Raw genomic sequence first — 7459 nt, 5'->3', positions numbered from 1 at the left:
TAGAAACTAAGGTCAGTTAATGGGAGCGTGACGTCTCCGGGAGCCTGTGGCCGCCCAGGGCTGGCCGGGCGGGGAGCACGGGCGCGGGGGGCCCGGGGGCCGCTCGTCTGGGCCGGCACAGGAGCCCCCGCGGTATTTCAACAACCTGCGCCGCCCGACGGGCACACGCCGTGGACCGCCGGCGCGGCCCAGTTTGTGTTTCCCAAGAGTATTCCAGGTGCAGAGCGAGGCAGCGTCCTCCGTGGGCTCCGGCAGACCACACGGCCCAGCGCCTCCTTCTTCCTGCCTCTTCGGGGCATCGCTTGGTTCTCATCTGCCTCCGAAGCTGGGCCGTCCCCGTCCGCACGCAGGAGGAGAAGATCGTGTCTGGCCACGTACACTTGCTGTGTCTTGTACGCCGCGTGGCTCCCGTAGCCGTGGCAGCACCAGTCAGACCGGCCTGAGCAGGAGGGGAGTCGTGTCCTCAGCCCGGCGACACGCTCACAGGCCTGCGGGCCCGGCCGGATCCAGACGCTTGAACCGCTCGCAAACCCGCCTCCAGATCTGCTTCCCTCCACGTCGGCCTCGGGTGGCGGAGTTTCTCCAGGAGGAGCCACGGGCTGGCCCCACAAACCCCAGAGGAAGAGACGCCTCCTTCCGGCAGGTGCAGGAAGCCTGCGGGGAGTTGGGGGGGGGGGTCCCATGACCCCTCAGAGACCGTGGGCCAGGCCCCGAGGCAGAGGCTGCGTGACAGGGGAGTGCTGGTGGCCGTGGCTGGCGGCCACGCTCCCGCGACACGTCCTCTAGGGAGAGCTGGGTGGCATCCAGGGGAAGGGGGCCGCAGGACAGGACGTGGGGGACATCCCGGAAGGAGACGAAACCGCGCGGTGTCCGTGTCCACCCCTGGGGATGCCGGACGGTCACCTCTGCTGACACAGCTGCCAACCCTCCGGAAGTTCCGAGTCGGAGCACCACTGGGCTGTGGCCCTCGCCAACCCGTGGGGGCCCTCCCCATCTCTGCCCAGCCCCACGTGCTGGCGGCACCTGGCACTCCGTTCCCTGCCCTCCGTCACCGCATGGTGACGCCACCACGTGACCCCTTCTGACAAGGACCCCGGACGCACTGGGTTAGGGCACACCTGCTGGCCTCCTCGGAGCCAATCGCGTCTGCAAAGACCCTCTTTCTGAATAAGACCCCGTGGGCACAGACCAGGAGCTAGGGCTCTGACCCATCTTCTCGGGGGACGTGGTTCAACCCGTGACCGTACCGCCCCGGAATAAAGGGTCCAACGTGTTGAGTGACCAGTGGGAGGCATCAGTGACGCGAGCGGCACCGTCTCACAGCCTCATGGAGGCGAAGACCCTCACGGCCGCGCCCCCGGGGGGCAGCGGGGACACAGACCGGGCCGATGCAGGGATGCCACCAGGAGAGCTGCAGGCAGCCGCCGAGCCTCTCCAGGTGGAACCAGAGGACACGCTTTCACACAGAACCACCACTTGAAGCCTGTGGACGCGGTCCTGAAGGCAAGCAGCACATGAAACGTCTCCCCGAGAAAATCTGGGAAAATTCATTAGGAAAGGCGCGAGGCATCGGGCTCTGAACCAGGACCGCCCCCGCCCTCGGCTTCGTGAGGACAGAGACGCGCTCCGGAGGCTGCAGCCCGGCACACGGGGCCCCTGCGCCCGCCCCCCGCCGGAGGGCTTTCCCTGCAGGAGAAGCAGGGCGCACACACCCCCACTCTGGCCCCTGGGAGCAGCGTCAGGAGCTGGACACCCCGGGAGGGCAGGAGACGTCACTAGACGATCCAGTCACTGGACAGATAAGCAAGCGAAGGACAGGAACGGGCCCCCGATGGGGGGGCAGAACCCCATGTTGCTACGATACATTATCTAAAATGTCCAGTTTCCAGTAAACAATTATGAGGCGCTCGAGATGCAGGAAGGCACCCACACGCGTCGGAAAGCAGGCGGGCAGAGAGGCCGCCTGGGGGAGCCGGCAGGTGCCAGACTTCACGGAAAAGTACTGCAGAGTACCCACCGCAGAACCCCAAGTACCGCGGAACTCAAGGCAGCTGCACTCGAGAGGCGAAGGGACGTCACGTGAAGGAGACTGTGGAGGAAGAGGGAGAACCCATAGCAAAGAGCCAAATGGAGGTGCTGGAGTTGAAAGGCACCGGCACTAAAGGGAAAGGTACACGAGAGTGGATGACAGAAGACCGGGACGGGCAGAAGAAAGAATTCCTTGGCTTGAAGACAGACCAGTGGAGATTGCAGCCGAGGAGGCGGAACGCAGGGAAGAAAACGCAGGGGGCGTAGAGGAAGGGGTTCACGGCACCAAGTGCGCAGCGGGAGACAGAGGGCAGAAGGAAAGAGAGAAGTGTGGGCCGATGTCACCAACCTACCACCGCATAGTGACGTAGGTGCCCGGGAAGCTGGATGGGGATAAGTGCGGACTCAAACCCACACGTGGCCGAAAAGGAGAACGCCGAAAGCCAAAGACAAGGAGAAAATCCTGAAAGTTGCGAGGGAAAAACGCGCCCCTTACGAGGGACTGACGGTGACTTCTCGGCAGGGCCTGCGCAGGCCCGGAGGCCGTGGGCCGCGTGTGCAAAACGCCTGTCAGGCAACAGCACGATCGTCAGCAAAACCATCTTCCGAAGATGAAGGGGATGAAGAGTTTCCCAGGTTAAAACAGCACAGCAACAACGAGACGGAATTCGCCGCCCGCAGGACCCACCCAGCTCGCAAAATAGAGCAGGACGCGCTTCAGGCTGAAGTCAAGCGCCCCAGACAGAGGCTGAGTCCGCCCGAAAAGCCAGATCGCCGGTAAAGACAAATGTACAACATTTCTCCCTCCTTCTGTAACCAATTCAGAAAGCAGTTGTATAAACCAGTGTGTCTGTGACATGACATTGGGCCTATGATTGATTCAAATGCGATAGACGTGTAATACATGTGCGATAACAACCAGAGGGAGCAGGTAGGGCAGAGCCGTGTGGCCTAAGGAGACGGGAGAGCGATAATTATCGGAGTGTTGCCAGGACCGGGTGTCACATGATCTCGTAAACTCGGGAAAAGGGAGTGAGCGTACCTGGGACTGAGGTTCACACCAGCGCCAGAAGCAAGCGAGCATCTCGTGAAGCGGATTGTGACTGAGATGCCGCATTAGGGAAGAGTCGGCCGGCATTTTGAAAAAGGGACAGAAGGGAAGAGAAGAAGGGGGGCACGAGAAAAGCAGGAAACGGCACCGTAGACGTAGAGCCGACCGCATCGATAAGAACACTAATGTGGCTCGACCAGACGATCCAGTCAAAGGGCAGAGATTGTCGAGTGAAACAAACAGAAACCCCACCATCCGCCTTCCAGCTGGAGACGGAGAGCCCTTAGGGGTCAAAGGCACAAATGGACGAACGCAGTACAACACAGCGTCTGGTACAGGCCGGCAGAGGTGAGAGGCTCGTGCGAACGTCAGACAGAACTGACCGTAACACGAGGGTGCGATTAACGACACAGAGGGACGCTCGATACCCGACCCGTCAGGAGGACGCAGCCGCAGAGCTCCCACACACAGCGAAGAAACCCGTGGAAAGAAGGAGAGACAGACAGTTGTCCCACAGTAGCCGCGGACGGCGTCGCCCCACCGTCCACGGCGCTCAAGCAAGCCGAGCGAAGGCCAGCAAGGAAACAGAAGAACTTCACTGCATCATCAAGCAGCCGGACCCGCCAGGCGTGGACAGACAGTCCACCGCGACAGCAGGGGGGTCGTACTTCTCAGGTGGCGTGGAAGGTTCTCCAGGCTGCGAAACAAACGGGCCACCACGTGAGGCCGTCACGCCAGGAAGTGAGAGGGGGCCGTGGAGGCGGGCCGAGACTTATCAGGGGGAGGTGAGGACCCTGGGCAGGGGCGGCAGGCGGCTTGGAGGAAGGTTCTGGTGCCTGGCCAAATACAGGTGGGGAGACGGTCCTCCAGGCCCTGGGACTGAGGCTGGTTTCCTGGTGAGGAGGTCCCCCAGGGCTGCCCCAGGTGTGGAGCTGGGAGAACATCAGGTGCCAGGCTGACCACTTTGGCCTTGACCTTGGTGCCCTGGGCAAGTGCCCCGGGGAGGGAAGGTGAGTGAGTCTGTGACGACTGAGGTTTTAGACCTGGCAGTGCCTGGACTGGGTGGTCGGGCTGCGTCTGGGCAGAGAGACAATAAAAGGGCCTCTGCAGGGCCCCAGGGGAAGGGGGTGGGTTAGAGAGAGACTTTGTGAGTCAAGTGCAGCGGAGAATCTCAGAAGCCCACATTCACGGAGCTCTCGGAACACCTGCACCTGGGGGGGGGGGGAGTCCGAATGCTCTGACACGGGTGCCGTCAGAGGGCACCCCGTCTTCCCCAACTCCAGGAACAGTTGTGAGACTTATCCGCCCTGGCTGTTTTTAAAAACATCAGCAGTTCACCTGAAAGCCAATGACCCTCCGTAGTTGTGATTTCTTAGTAAGCCCCATCTCCACACTCTGCCGGATGTCAAGTTCACCCCAAGCTCGCGTCCTGGCAGCTCTGACCCGCCTGGGTGCCCCCTTCCCGCCGGCGAGAGGTGCCGTGAGGAAGGAGAACCCCCACCCGCGGCCGACAGGGGTCAGAGGCTCAGGGCCCCTAAACGGAAGAGGTTTCAGAGTGGCCTCGGCTGTGGTCCGGAACACAGGTCCAGCAGGAACCGCGCTCTCCCCTAACTCGCGGATGTCCCAGGTGACGTCCAGGAGCAAGAAGTGACTGGTTGCCCAGCTGGGTAACAGGAAGAGGGGCGGCCGGCGGAACCCCCCGGCCCAGGAGCGGCCGTGCTTGGCCGGTGCGGACCGAGGTGGCCGGGAGGATCGGACCCCGCAGGCCCCAGCGGGTCCCCCAGGGCAGGGCGCCGAGCCTCCGCTGCAGAGCAGCGCAAGCAGGCCCTCCCGGCCCGGCCCGGCCCGGCCCGCACACATCACATCTCGGCAGCACTCGCGCACAAACTCAAAGCCAGGCGACAGGCATGGCCCGGGCTCCCGGCGCGACACTCAGGTGCGCTCCAGGAGGAGGGATCTGGCGCCCAAAGGGACTTTGCAAACGGTCAGCTTCCCTGGGTGCATCGCCCCAATAATCCACAGAAACAACAGTAACCTAAAAATAGTCTTGTTTTCTGTCCTCAGCTCCTTTTAACTTCGTTAGTCACCGATCCTTAAAATAAAACCCGTGTAGCGTCTCTCCTGGTAGCGGCGATAAACACACCCGCGCGCAGGCCGCGCCGACGGGCGGAAGGGAGCGCAGGGGCCGCGGCCGGGGACCGACCGCGGTGGCCCCGGGGTGGCCGCAGGAGCCGCCCCGGGCGGACCGGGGGCGCGCTGGCCGAGGAGCCGCCGCCGCCTCCGGAACTCCCTGCGCCCTGGCGCGCGGCCACCGTGGTCCCGGCAACGGCATTAAACAGAGGGAAACAGACGGGGATCCCGTCACCGGGCGGGGAAGAAGGAGGCATTGAGAGCAGACAGGAAGAGAGCTTTTCTGGATGGAGTGAAAATTATTTACTGAAGGGGAGGAGGGGGAGGGGGAGGGGGAGGGGGAGACGAGGTGGGGGGAGGAGGAAGAGGAGGGAGGAGACTAGGAGGAAGAGGAAGCGGAGATGGAGAAGGAAGTGGGGGAAGAGGAAGAGGTGGGGAGGAGGGAGGGGAGGAGGGAGAGGAGATGGGGAGGGGAAAGGGGAAGGGGAGGATGGAGAGGAGGCTAGGGGTTGGAGGGAGACAAGAAGGAGGAAGAGGAGGGTGGGGAAGAGAAGGAGGAGAGGTGGAGGCAGAAGAAGATGTGAGGAAGGGGAGGAGCCTGTGTGGGAGGGGCGGACAGGAAGCGATGGGGGTCAACTTTTACTTTCATGCAACTTGTGAGACCTTCTTGCCCCGGTGCCCGGACTCTGCCCTCAACCCTCCCCGTGGCCCCAGATGTGGGCCACTAGGACCCCCGGGCCGCAGGATCTTTGTAAGGGGCGGGGCGAGGGAGGGGCAAGGGCTGCGAGGCCCTGGCGCCCCCTGGCGGCCTCCCACGCAGGCTGCGCGCCCCTCCCCCTCCCAGCCTCAGAGTCTTCGCGGGGTCCCCCCAGCCTCGGGGCATCTTGATGGGGTGCCCCCAGCTTCAGCATCCTCGAGGGGTTCCCCCCCCACACCGGCCCTAAGCCATAGTATCCTCTCCCCCTCCCCCGCGTCACCTTCTCCCCGGCCCTGGGGCACCAAGGCACGTGCCAGGCCCAGTTCACCGCGTGGGGGCAGATCTCCAGGTAGGGGCACCTGGGAAGTGTCCTGACAGCCACGCAGACACCCGCGGGCGCGCGGCCGCCTGACCGAAGAGTGGGTGGAAAGAGGGATTTCAGTTCTGTCCCCAACGGGCTGGATAACCCAACAGACGGCGGTGGTGACGGCTTCCGTCGGGCACCGACTAGCCAGCGAAACTCACCGGTTGGGGCAAATGTTGCACCGCCCCCCCCCCCCCCCCCCGCCGCCCCGGGTCCAGGCCCTGGAGGCTTGTGGGGCGTCCGCTGCCTGCAGGCCTCCTGAGTCCGCGCGGCAGACACAACTTTGCTTTTGGGGTTATTTGAAACCACATAAGGGTGTCGTGCAGCAGATTTATGATTTTTATACACCAGACGTTTTAACCGCCCTGACGCCCCAACCCCTTCCATCCAAGGCCAACACGAAAATACGGTCCGGTTTTGGCAGCTGAGCCGCGCCGAGGAGAGGCGGGGGGGGGGGGGGGGGTGAGAAGAAAGTGTAAAGTGAACCGGCGGCGTTCGAGGGGCCTTCCCGAAACCAGCTCCCGGGCTCAGACCCCTCCCCCTCGGCTGGAACCCCAAAGTCCCTCCCGGGGCGGCTGGGAGCCCGGGGGCGGGCGTGGGGGCTGTGCCCGGGTTCTCCGGGGGGCCCCGCCCCCCCCCCGCCGCCGGTGCCCGTGGCACTCGCGCCCCCCCCCCGGCCGGGGGGGGGGGGGGGAGCGGGGGGGGGGGGGGGGGGGCGGTCCCGGGGTCCCCCGGCCCCCCCCCCCCCGCCCCCAGCTAGCTCACGCGGCAGGCAATCTGGGTCGCTCAGATATTTACAGAGTAAAATGACAATACGTCCACGTCCCGGGACTGCCGTGCAATCTGTTAGTAATTTAGCGGGATGGGAATTTCCTTTCTCGGGCCTGCCAATGGAAGCGCTTTTCCAAATTTCCACAGCGGGGGAAGCCTGCGATTTTACATAATGACTTCAGCATGCATGCAGGGCGCTCTCGGCCCCCTCGTCTCCGCTCCCTCCGCCCCCTCTTTAAAGCAGAGTGTGACTCCCTTAGGACTCGGGCTGGACCCCGGCGTCCCGGCCGGCTCGTTCTTCGGGTGCGCCCGGGTGTCACCCGGTGCGCCCCCGCCCTCCACGGGCGCCCCCGCCGACACCCCCCGTGCGCCCCGGCCCTCCGCGGGCGCCCCTGCCCGCCCCCGGCGCGCCCCCTCC

The 7459-nt window shown here is 64.2% G+C and overlaps 1 long non-coding RNA gene across 2 annotated transcripts; it reads right to left on the bottom strand.

Moving 5' to 3' along the window:
- Positions 1-6: 6 nt before the first annotated feature.
- On the bottom strand, positions 7-3773 carry LOC121032758 (uncharacterized). Of its 2 annotated transcripts, none has more exons than XR_005791443.1 (3): positions 3071-3773; positions 2717-2979; positions 7-2595 (listed from the first exon to the last, which is right to left on the bottom strand). It is a non-coding gene; the product is annotated as an uncharacterized LOC121032758 (long non-coding RNA). The 2 variants fall into 2 exon arrangements; XR_005791444.1 differs by having other exon boundaries at positions 2717-2897.
- Between the last annotated feature and the right edge of the window lie 3686 nt (positions 3774-7459).

This window comes from Herpailurus yagouaroundi, unplaced genomic scaffold (genome assembly GCF_014898765.1).
Source record: "Herpailurus yagouaroundi ecotype Mexico unplaced genomic scaffold, PumYag 142, whole genome shotgun sequence".
NCBI classification, from domain to species: domain Eukaryota; kingdom Metazoa; phylum Chordata; class Mammalia; order Carnivora; family Felidae; genus Herpailurus; species Herpailurus yagouaroundi.
This window is presented reverse-complemented; position numbering and strand designations above follow the sequence as displayed.